The sequence below is a fragment of the Artemia sp. Qi Xiang Cuo genome, chromosome 5, assembly GCF_049724085.1.
Source record: "Artemia sp. Qi Xiang Cuo chromosome 5, ASM4972408v1, whole genome shotgun sequence".
Lineage (NCBI taxonomy): Eukaryota > Metazoa > Arthropoda > Branchiopoda > Anostraca > Artemiidae > Artemia > Artemia sp. Qi Xiang Cuo.
The window spans coordinates 27317821-27329971 of record NC_142798.1 but is presented as its reverse complement, the minus strand read 5'-3'; positions in this window follow the sequence as shown (position 1 = coordinate 27329971).

Genomic DNA, 12151 nt, shown 5'->3' with positions numbered 1-12151 from the left:
TCAATAAAAAGTAACATCTTTTTTGTATGAAAATAGAGTCATGTTAAAACACAAAAAAATGGAAAATGACCTACGTAAAAGGGGGGCGGGACCGGCCACTCCGTGGGTTTCCCATAAAAATTCATCTTGTACGTTGTTGTAATTAATAGTTTGTAAAAAAAAAGATTATTTGTATTGTGAAATACTTGCATTGGACATGCCCTCACCATCATTCATATACGTTTATGTCGTCAGAAATTATATGAAAGATTTTCCAGGAAATTTAGAAAAACTGGTGTAAAAAAAAACACTTGTTGAAGCTTCAAATTCCCGATCCCATTCCAATAAAAAAGCGTTCTGACCTCCTCGCTCAAATTTCATGTACAATTTTGCTCTACTAATGGGTGTTTCCAATTGCTATTGAATGTATACTTGTTTAGGAACTAAACGTGGCTTCGTGTAGCAGTAAAGCTCTTGGAACTGGAAGTTCTATGTAAGTCTTTTAAATAGTGCGATAATCAAGAGCTTTCTCATAATTCTCGCACGGGGGTGTTTGTGCCATATACGAGTCAAAAGTGACATAATGCGGTTTAATGGAAGAAAACGGCACATTGTTCTGGCAAAATATTTTTTTTTTACTGAAAACGAAGTCCTTGAGCTTTAAATATTCCTTGGAATGAACTCCTTCTTAATTTTCTCCGGTGACTGGCTTGGTACATTCTCCTTGCTACTGCTACTGCTAACCACATCATGCAGCACCAATCCGCCTGAGGTCAACACAGCTGCGCATGCTTCTCCTCCACTCCAATCTATTCAAAGATTTAATCTTTACCCCTCCCAAAAAGTTCCAGTTTCCTTTAAATCTTTCCTTACAACCTGTTTTCATCCCATTTGGGGACGACCTGCTCTTCGTTTAGCCCTACATGGATGGCGGAAGAGAACGATCTTCGGCAATCTGTCATCTTTAATCCGCAAAACATGTCCTAGCCATCTCAACCTTTCTCTCTTGAGAAACTTAAAAAGTGGGGTAGAACAACATTTTTCTTAGACATTATTGTTTGATATATGGTCAGCAAACGGGTACCCAAAAATATCCATAGAAAATTCCTCTGGAAAACATCTAACAGATCCTTCTTCTTCCGAAGCGCCCACGATTCAAAACCAAACTTGACCCTTATCATCCAATCTTCTTATTCTTCCAAACTTTTTCCAATAGAGAAAATTCACCCCTGGTGAAAAAAAAATAATAAACGCACAAGCATGACCATTCTCATATTTGAGGCTTTTCAACAATACTTAATTGTTTTCTAAATTATCCCTGTCTTCTAAAATTATGCAGATTTTCCTATTCTCATAAATATTGGTAGGTAATTTTAAACTATGAATTTTGCTTTAATAATTTTGGCGTAAAAAGTTTTATCAGTTGATGCATATATTATTTTCGAAATTTAGTTTCTTAGTTTCGATTAATATTGACGAGGGTCACTCTTTATTTACCCTTCGTTGCCACGAACGATTCGATGTCCTCACAAAGTTCGCCAATCTTTTTTTTTTCCATTGCTGTTTGTGAGTTTTGACGAGAGATTAGGCATTCGGTATTTTTTTGTCATGAAAGCCAGAGGCAGAGCGGGATATTTCGACATAAAACTGGATCCTGGCTTAAAGCTGGGTGAAAGGTATTGGTTTTTGCGCATTTACAAGCAATGGTTCAACGGGATAGTGTGCCATCCAGGCAAAACATCACTTATATCTTGTATTAAATTCAGAGTAATTTTGAAATCACTTCGTAATTTCCTTATTTTTAATTACTAGGTTGTTGATGTTGAATGGGAAAGACCAATGTGGGATTGTTTAAACAAAAGAAACTTATATTTCTACAATCCTTTCCATTCTCACGATCTTTGCACATTGTTGTGCTTTGACCCCCCCCCCCAGGGAAAATGAGGACAAATTTTGTGCTGCAGGTTTTCTGGTTATCAATGCTTTTGAGCATGCGAGGATTTATTATCAGTCTGAGAATTATGAATCTAAACATTTTGAATTATTATGAAATTTAAAAGCGCCCCTTACTCAAATGTAACGATTGCTTGTGTGGTTTGGCCTGATACAGCTTAAAATAGAGTTTAAGGTACGATTTCGGAATTTTTTCCAAGGTCGTGGATTTCAGTCCTGAGCTTGGGGCTATAAGAAAAGTATTTATATTAAACGCCACTCGCAAAAAGTATGTAAGTATACCTATTATTGTGATTTAATATCTTAGGATATTTTTAAAACCCTGGGATTTTTTGCAAATGAATATTGGAATATTGTTTTATTCCCAGTGGTAGCCCTTGGAATAGTAATCACTTAACCGAGAGCCTTCTATGTTTTCTTGATTTTTTTTATATATAAGTTATTGTTTATTTGGCTCGGTCATTTAACGTTTGCTTAATATTTAAAACATTGATCTATGCATTTTCTTTTGCAATTCTGCTACTAATTTTTGTTTCTGAAAGCCATGTAGCATTGCCTTTTTTGCCCTAGTTGTGAAATCAACCTTCATCATATATCTAGTTGTGGAATCTACTGGTATATATGTAGATTTATTTAAGGGGTTCAAACGACACAAAACGGATGAGTAAAAAATCACAGGATATCCGGGCTCCAAATCCCCATGCACACATATATGGCCCTTACTGCATGCTATATCTTCCACAAGAGCTACTAACTCTGCATCACAGTATATAAATAAAAGATACTAATTATCTTTATACAGTGCTCTGCATTGACTATTGCTATTTGCAATGTTCTTGCAAAGGTTGAACCTAAACAATGAATGTATTTTCTTGGGAAAAGAAAATAGTAGGGAACCCTAACATACAGAGTTGGTTGCTAAATCTAGGCGTTTACCCCCCCCCCCCGCTGGAAGATACCCACCAGAAATTACCACCCATGGAAAATATCCCCCCCCCCCTCCCCGGGGGGCTGGTTGGTTTCCAATCACATTGACTTATAAAAGAAAGGGACTATAACTCTCAATTTCTGATCGAATGAGCATCCTCTGAAGTTTCTAAGACCATTAGGCGGAGGTTGGGATAAGAAAGGGAAGCTCTCCTTCTATACGGAATAAATTCTGCTCATTTTGGGGTTTCGTGTTGCTATAGTTTCATAATAACAGCGTAGACCAGGAATATTAACAGAAATCAAGAGGGATTAAATATCAATGTCGTATTTTTGATGCGTTTTTTTAAGTTTTTTGTCCCCTCTCCAAAAAAATACCCCCCTCCCCACACGAAAGTCCAGAATATGGCCCTGGGGATTATGAATTAATTTCTTCCTCCACCCTCCCCTTGCCTCTTTCTTAGAACTAATTAGGTATTTATCTTAAGGCTCAATGAGAGTTTGGATGTTTTTGTATTAAAATAAACCCTTTGAGGCATCTCCCTCTCTCCCCAACTAGCCAAAACATTTTTAAGGTGTAAACAAATTTCAGTGTCTTAGTTACCTAAGACACTGTTTCACTGTTATTTTACAATTCCAAACATTCATACGTAAGGACTTTAAACCTCTACAATGGGGTTCTATGATTGTTTTGTTGTTAGCGAGGGTGTATTTTAATACCAAAACACCCCAACTCTCATTGAGCCTTCAAATAAATACAGAACTAGTTCTAAGAGAGAGACGAGAGAAGGGTGAAGGTAGAAATTGATATATTATCCCATAGGGCCATATCCATAACTTTTGTTTGGGTGGTTATTTTTTAGGAGGGGGGTTCAAAAAATTAAAAACACATCAAAAATATGAAATTTATTTTTAATCCCTTTTGATATCTAGGAATATCTCTGGTCTACGCTGTTATTATGAAAGTAAAGAGTAATATTAAACCCCAAAATGAGCAGAATGTATTCCGTACAGGAAGGGGGGAAGGGGACTTCCTCATCCCCAGCTCTACCTCATTGTCGCAGAAACTTCGGAGGTTACTCATTTGAGCAGAAATTGAGAGTTTTAGTCCTTTTTGTATAAGTCAAAAGGGATTGGAAACCAACCAGCCGCGGGGGGGGGGGGTATTTTCCGCGGTAGGGCGGAGGGTAAAAACCTGTTCCCTTGGTTGTTATTGTCCTATTCTTAATTTTTCCTCACTACGTAACGTCCTGGCTTAAATTTTAGCCCAAACAGGATTATAATTTAGCCATTTACCAAAAGGCTTTTTCAAGCGAAATTTTGAGCCTGTCTACTCTGAAAAAATTTCTACGGGTACTCCTGAGTATAAGCTGAAACTCCTTGCGATTCGGGCAATTCTTATCCAAGGAATTGTTTTGAGGTTCTGTTGGCATGGATTTTATGTTTTTGAGTCTTCGAAGTTGAAACACTGATGTAGGTGACGACCTACAAGTTGGATTTTGTCTTCTATTTGATAAAGAAAAATAATAAAATAATAGCATATATTTTCCAAAAGAGAATACGATTTGGGGGAGAATTTTCACTATTCATGTAAAAACAATAAATGTCCCTAAGAAGGAAAAGCAGTCGAAATACCATTTTAAGAAAGTGCTTGCTCATAGTGAAGTCGAAGTCTTGGTTCGCTTGTTAGGCCATCAAACCTGCAGAGCCAGATTGATTTACCATTTTGCAGTTTACATCACATTGGTGAAGGCGTGAACGCAAATGACATTAATACGCTTCGGGCCAAGATTTATCTGCTTGTGGGTATGCTGATAATAATTATATTTTAACATTCGATGCACTTGGTGTTTTTACTCTTCCCCAGAATTAGATAGTGTATAACAGGGTTGCCACCTCTAGTGATTTATCCCTATTTCTAGTAATTTTTTATATTGCCTAAACAAAAAATCACTAATTCAGCACATAAATGACTAGATTATTGAAGGAAATCAATAAAACAATCAAAGAAATCACTAAAATATAGTGATTTTTTTCGTCAGGTGGCAGTTCTGACTTTTCTCCCTCATTCCCACAAAAAGTTCACTGAGTAAGCTTCGAAATAGTGAAAAACTGCGTCGATTCGGTCTTATGTATGTTTCAGCTTTGCAGAACTACCCTTACTTTAAAGGAAGTAAACAAAGAAACTCCTACCGAACAAACTTTCTTTGCTTTGTAAAATTTTATATTTTAAGCTGAATACCTTTAAGGAGAGTGTTGTGGATACATATAATTGGAAAAATTAGTACTGCTACTACTAACAACTCACCGCAGCACCAAGCCGCCTGAGGCCAACACAGCTACGCACGCTCCTCCTCCATCCCAATCTATTCAAAGCTTCCCACTATTCAAAACATCCTCACACCCCAGACGAAGACGACCTGCTTTTCGTTTAGTCCTAGGCTGTTGGCCGAAAAGGACAATCTTCGGCAATCTGTCATCCTTCTTCCGCAGAACGTGCCCTATCCATCTCAACCTTCCTTCATTATAGCCCTGGAAAGCGGGATTGAACCATATTTTTCGTACAGCCTACTGTTTGAAATACGGTCAGTCAGCTGCATACTCAGAACAATCTGTAGACAATTTCTCTTGAAAACGTCTAGCAAATCTTCATCCACTTTTCAGAGCGCCCATGCTTCAGAGCCATATTTGACTACTGTCATCACTGTAGGTTCCAATACTCTAATCTTGTTTTGCAGACTTGTCTTCCTATTCTTTCAACTGTGAAAAAATACCCTGAGCCTTGGCTATTCTACTTTTAATATATTCACTGCTCCCACCGTCTTTACTAATAATATTACCAAGGTAAGTGAAGCTGCCCGCCTGATCAATCTTTTCCTTACCCAATGTCACCTTCTCATCTTCACTTTTTCGTAGTCTTAGTGACTTAGTCTTCTTAACATTTAATTTCTACCCTATTCTAGCACCCTGAACTCGCAAAACCTCTAAAACTGCATTCATTTTGCCCACACTTTCATCTAGGATGCTCAAATCATCAGCATAATCTAAGTCCAGGAGAGTTTTTCCTCCCCATTTGATTCTGTGCTTTCCCATTGCCTTTCCTGTGCTCCTTAAGACAAAGTCCATCAAAATGATTCATGTGAGGGGGATAGAACACAACCCCATAGGCACCCGTAAGGGGAGGCAGGGGGACACCCCCCCTCCCTGGCTGAATGATGTTGCCTTATTTTTATATTTTTGTTCTGAAGTTTCTATTATATAGCATTAAAAGTGCCAAATAGACGAGGTTTGCCCCCCCCCCTCCCTGGAATTCAGCTTATAGGCGCCCATGCACAACAGTAGTATGTTTATATTGAATTTGCGTACCGCCATAGGACCATGTTATTTGCATAAGGGTATAGTCTGGTTTGGTGGGTATAGTCTGGTTTGGTTTTTCAAAGAGAGTGAGTATTACACTTTACTTTTTTTTTTTTTTTTTTTTTTTTTAAATCGAAAACTTGTTATTTTAAAATTGCGTTTTTTTGAATTTTTTTTTTATAAATTTTTGAAAAAAGGGTTAAGGAATTAGACAATTGGAAAATATTAACGTTATTAATTAATGTTTTGAATAATAGGAGTGTGAATGATTTTAATTAGTTATTGGATTTTATGAAGGGGGAGAAAAAAAAGGATTAAACTGATTAGCATTTAAGGTAACCCCGAAGGGGTTGTTAACTCAGGTAATTTGTTATAAATTTTAAACAACATCTGTCTATGAAAATGGCTAACGACAATAGAATGACACTGTGACTTGACCAAGCTTTACCTCTCCGATGTGGTCTGTATAATACACAAGGGATGTTTGAACAGTATTATCAATTTAAAATAGGGTCTAACGTTTTAGTATACTAAAAAGTTGATACTAAGAGAGATGTAGATGGTAAGAAAAGAATTTTAATAATGAAATTCAGAACAAACCTTATAAATCCTTGAAAATCAAGTTTTATGGTGTTTGTGATTACCAACCATCATGGATCATAAGAACCAACGACTCTAACCAGCAGAGACATCAACTCCCCAAAGGTCCCTTATCCCCAAACTCGAAGGTCGCCCCCTCCCTCCAACTTTTTGCCCCCCCCCTCTTTTTTTTACATGATGTATTTTTTTCAACTTTTTTTTACATGTCTTCGAATCAGATGAAACAAACTTAAATTCAGTAGTGTTTTGTCATGGTTTACCTTGTCACACTTACATTCTCTTAATTTTTCAAAATTCATTTTTAATTTCTTTCATTGAAATGCAAGAGTTGGAATATTTCAGTAGTGTCTTGTTATGCTTTACCTTGTCAGTGTTTTGTCGCGATTTTATTAGCATCTCGTTAGCTCTCATGTGTTGTCGATGGTCATTTTGAATGTCTGTTGCTGATAAAATAGAGTGACAACTGTTCAGCAGTTCTCGTTAGGCGCTACCTATTTATAGTTCAATTTACGAGATTTTTCAGATTTCATTTTGATTATCTTTCGTTGACATGCAAGAGTAGTAACATTTCAAAATTGTTTCGTCATCCTTTACCATTTCACTGTTAAATTCTCTTTATATATCAAAGTTCATTTTGAATTTCTTTAATTGAAATGCAAGAGTTGGAATATTTCAGTAGTGTCTTGTTATGCTTTACCTTGTCACAGTTACATTCTCTTGATTTTTCAAAGTTCATTTTGGATTTCTTTTGTTGAAATGCAAGAGTTGGAATATTTCAGTAAGGTTTTGTTATGCTTTACCTTGTCACAATTACAATCTCTTAATTTTCAAAGTTCATTTTGAATTTCTTTCGTGAAATGCAATAGTTGGAATATTTCAGTAGTGTTTTGTCATTGTTTACCATGTCACAGTTACATTTTCTTGATTTTTCCAAGTTCATTTTGAATTTCTTTCGTGACATGCAAGAGTTGAAATATTTCAGTAGTGTTTTGTCGTGGTTTATCTTGTCACAGTTACATTCTCTTGATTTTTCAAAGTTCATTTTGGATTTCTTTTGTTAAAATGCAGGAGTTAGAATATTTCAGTAGTGTTTTGTTGCGCTTTACCTTGTCACAGTTACATTCTCTTGATTTTTCAAAGTTCATTTTGAATTTATTTCGTGAAATGTAAGAGTTTGAATATTTCACTAGTGTTTTGTAGTGCTTTATCTTGTCATGGTTACCTTCGCTTCATTTTTCAAAGTTCATTAGGAATTTATTTCGTGAAATAAAAGATTTGAAATATTTCAGTAGTGTTTTGTCGCGGTTTACCTTGTCACAGTTACATTCTCTTGATGTTTTCAATGTTTTTATTTTGGTTTTCATTTGTTGAAATGCAAGAGTTGGAATATTTCAGTAGTGTTTTGCTATGCTTAACCTTTTCACAGTTGCATTCTCTTGATTTTTCAAAGTTCATTTTGAATTTCTTTCGTGAAATGCAATAGTTTGAATATATCAGTAGTGTTTTGTCATGGTTTACCATGGCACAGTTGTTACATTCTCTTGATTTTTCAAAGTTTATTTTGAATTTCTTTCGTTGAAATGCAAGAGTTGGAATATTTCAGTAGTGTTTTGTCGTACTTTACTTTGTCATAGTGACATTCTTTTTATTTTTAAAAGTTCATTTTGGATTCCTTTTACTGAAATGCAGGAGTTGGACTATTTCAGTATTGTTTTGTTGTGCTTTACCTTGTCACAGTTACCTTCTCTTGATTTTTCAAAGTTCATTTTGAATTTCTTTCGTGGAATGCAAGAGTTAGAATATTTCAGTAGTGTTTTGTCGTGGTTTACCTTGTCACATTTACATTCTCTTGATTTTTCAAAGTTCATTTTGGATTTTTTTCCTTGAAATGCAAGAGTTGGAATATTTCAGTAGTGTTTTGTAGTGGTTTACCTTATCAAAGTTATATTCTCTTGATTTTTCAAAGTTCATTTTTAATTTCCGTACATGAAGTGAAAGAGTTTTTACGTTTTATTCGTTTCTTGTATTGATTTACCATGTCACACTTAAATTCTCTTGATTTTTCATAGTTCATCTTTGATTTCTTTCCTTGAAAAGAACGAGTTGGAATATTTCCGTAGGGTCCTGTAATGGTTTAACATTTCACAGTTAAATTCACTTGATTTTTTCAAAGTTCATTTTGAATTTCTTTCGGGAAATGCAAGAGTTGGAATATTTCAGTAGTGTCTTGTTGTGCTTTACAAACAAGTGTCTGTTGATTTTTCAAGGTTTATTGTGGGTTCACGTCGTGGAAATGTAAAAGTTAGAATATTTGATTTGTGTTGTGTCATGTTTGTAACTATCACGCTAGCATTCTAATGAATTTTCATAGTTAATTTTGTTATCTATCGTTGAATTTAAAGAGTTGGAAAATATAAGTATATATTCGCCGCGATTTAACAGTTCATAATTAAATTTTCTTAATGTTTCTAAGTTTATTTTGGATTTCTTTCCTTGAAATGCAAGAGTTAGAATACCATTTTTCGTTAAGTGTCAGAGTGAATAAATTCATTATCAACATCCTTTGTCAGATACATCCAATAAAATTGGCAAAATCTACATTTCAGAATGAATAAATTCACTATCAGTAGCCTTGTTAGAATATGTCAGATTAAATTGACAAAATCTAAGTATTAGAGTGAATATTTTTTTTATCATCATCACTTATCAGACAAATCGAATAAAATTGATAAAATATATTTGTAAAAGTGAATAAATATTACTATGAACATCATTTGTCCGATAAATCAAAAAAAATTAACAAAATCTAAATTTAAGAACGAATAAATGCTTTAACAACATCTTTTATCAGATATGTCGGATAAAGTTGACAAAATCTAAGTATCAGAGTGATTAAATTCTATATAAACATCCTTTTCTCGGATACATAGGATAAAATTGACAGAATCTTAAGTATTGGTTTTAGTTCTTTTTTTTTATCAGCATACAGTGCTAGAAACACCGAGTAAAATTGACAAAGTCGGGAGTTCGGAATGAATCACTTCATTATCAACATCATTTTGTCGGATGTGTCGGAAAAAATTTCCAGAACAAAAGTATATGAATGATTAATTCTATATCAACATCATTTTCTGGGGTACATAGGATAAAATTGTCAAAATCTAAGTGTCAGTGTGAATAAATTTTTTTTATCAACATCCTTTGTCAGATACATCAAATAAAATTGACAAAATCTAAATTTCAGAATGAATAAATTCTATATCAACATCTTTTGTCGGATATGTCGGATAAAATTGACAAAATATAAGTTTCAGAGTGAATAAATTTTTTTTATCAACATCCTTTGGCAGATACATCGGATTAAATTGACAAAATCTAATTAGCAGAGTGAGTAAAATCTATATCAACATCCTTTTCTCGGATACGTAGGATAAAATTGACATTTTCTAAGTGTTAGAGTGAATAATTTTGTTTTATCAACATCCTTTGGCAGATTCATCGGATAAAATTAACAAAATCTAAATTTCAGAATGAATAAATTCATTATCAACATTCATTTTCGGATATGTCAGATAAAATCGACAAAATCTAAGTATCAGAGTGGCTAAATTCTATATCATCATCCTTTTCTCAGATATATAGAATTAAATTGTCAAGATATAAGTGTCAGTGTGAATAAATTTTTTTTAGCAGCATCCTTTGTCAGATACATCAAATAAAATTGACAAAATCTAAATTTTAGAATGAATAAATTCATTATCAACATCCTTTGTCGGATATGTCGGAGAAAATTGGCAAAATATAAGTGTCAGAGTGAATAAATTTTTTTTATCAACATCCTTTCGTCAGACACATCAAATAAAATTGACAAAATCTAAATTTCAGAATGAATAAATGCTTTAACAACATCCTTTATCGGATATGGCGGATAAAATTGACAAAATCTAAATATCAGAATGAATAAATTCTATATCAACATCCTTTGTTAGATATGTCGGATAAAATTGACAAAATAAAAGTGTCAGAGTGAATATTTTTTTTTTTATCAACATCCTCTGGCAGATACATCTGATAAAATTGACAAAATCCAAGGATCAGAGTGACTAAAATCGATATCAATATCCTTTTCTCGGATACATAGGATAAAATTGATAAATTCTAAGTGTTGGAGCGAATAAATTTTTTTTATCAACATCCTTTGGCAGATACATCGAATAAAATTGACCAAATCTAAATTTCAGAATGAATAAATTCCTTATCAACATCCTTTTTCAGATACATAGGATAAAACTGAAAAAATCTAATTGCCAGTGTGAATATTTTTTTTTATCGACATTCTTTTATCAGACACATCAAATAAAATTGACGAAATCTAAATTTCAGAATGAATAAATTCTATATCAACATCCTTTGTCGGATATGTTGGATAAAATTGACAAAATATAAGTATCAGAGTGAATAATTTTTTTTTTATTAACATCCTTCGGCAGATACATTGGATAAAATTGACGAAATGTAAGCATCAGAGTGACTAAATTCTATATCAAAATCCTTTTCTCGGATACATAGGACAAAATTGACAAATTCTAAGTGTTAGAGTGAATAAATTTTTTTTTATCAACATCCTTTGGCAGACACATCGGATAAAATTGACAAAATCTACATTTCAGAAAGAATAAATTCATTATCAACATCCTTTGTCGAATATGTCGGATAAAATTGACACAATATAAGTGTCAGAGTGAATACATTTTTTTTTATCAACATCATTTGTCAGATACATCTAACAAAATTAGACAAAATCCAAATTTGAAAAAGAATAAATGCTTTAACAATAATGTCTTATCTGATAATTCGGATATAATTAACATATTACAAGTATAGGGGTGACTAACTTATATATCAACTTCGTTTTCTCAGATACATAGTATACAATTGGAAAAATCTAAGTGTTAGAGTGAATAAATTTTTTTATCAACATCCTTTGGCAGATACATCGGATAAAATTGACAAAATCTAAATTTCAGAATGAATAAATTCATTATCAACATCCTTTTTCGGATATGTCAGATAAAATTGACAAAATCTAAGTATCAGAGTGAATATTTTTTTTAAAAAACATCTTTTGCCAGATACATCGAATAAAATTGATAAAATATAAGTGCCAGAGTGAACAATTTTTTTTATCAACATCTTTTGTCAGATACATTAAATAAAATTGACAAAATCTAAATTTCAGAATAACTAAATGCTTTAACAACATCCTTTATCGGATATGTCGGATAAAATTAAAAAAATCTAAATATCAGAGAGACTAAATTCAATATCAACATCC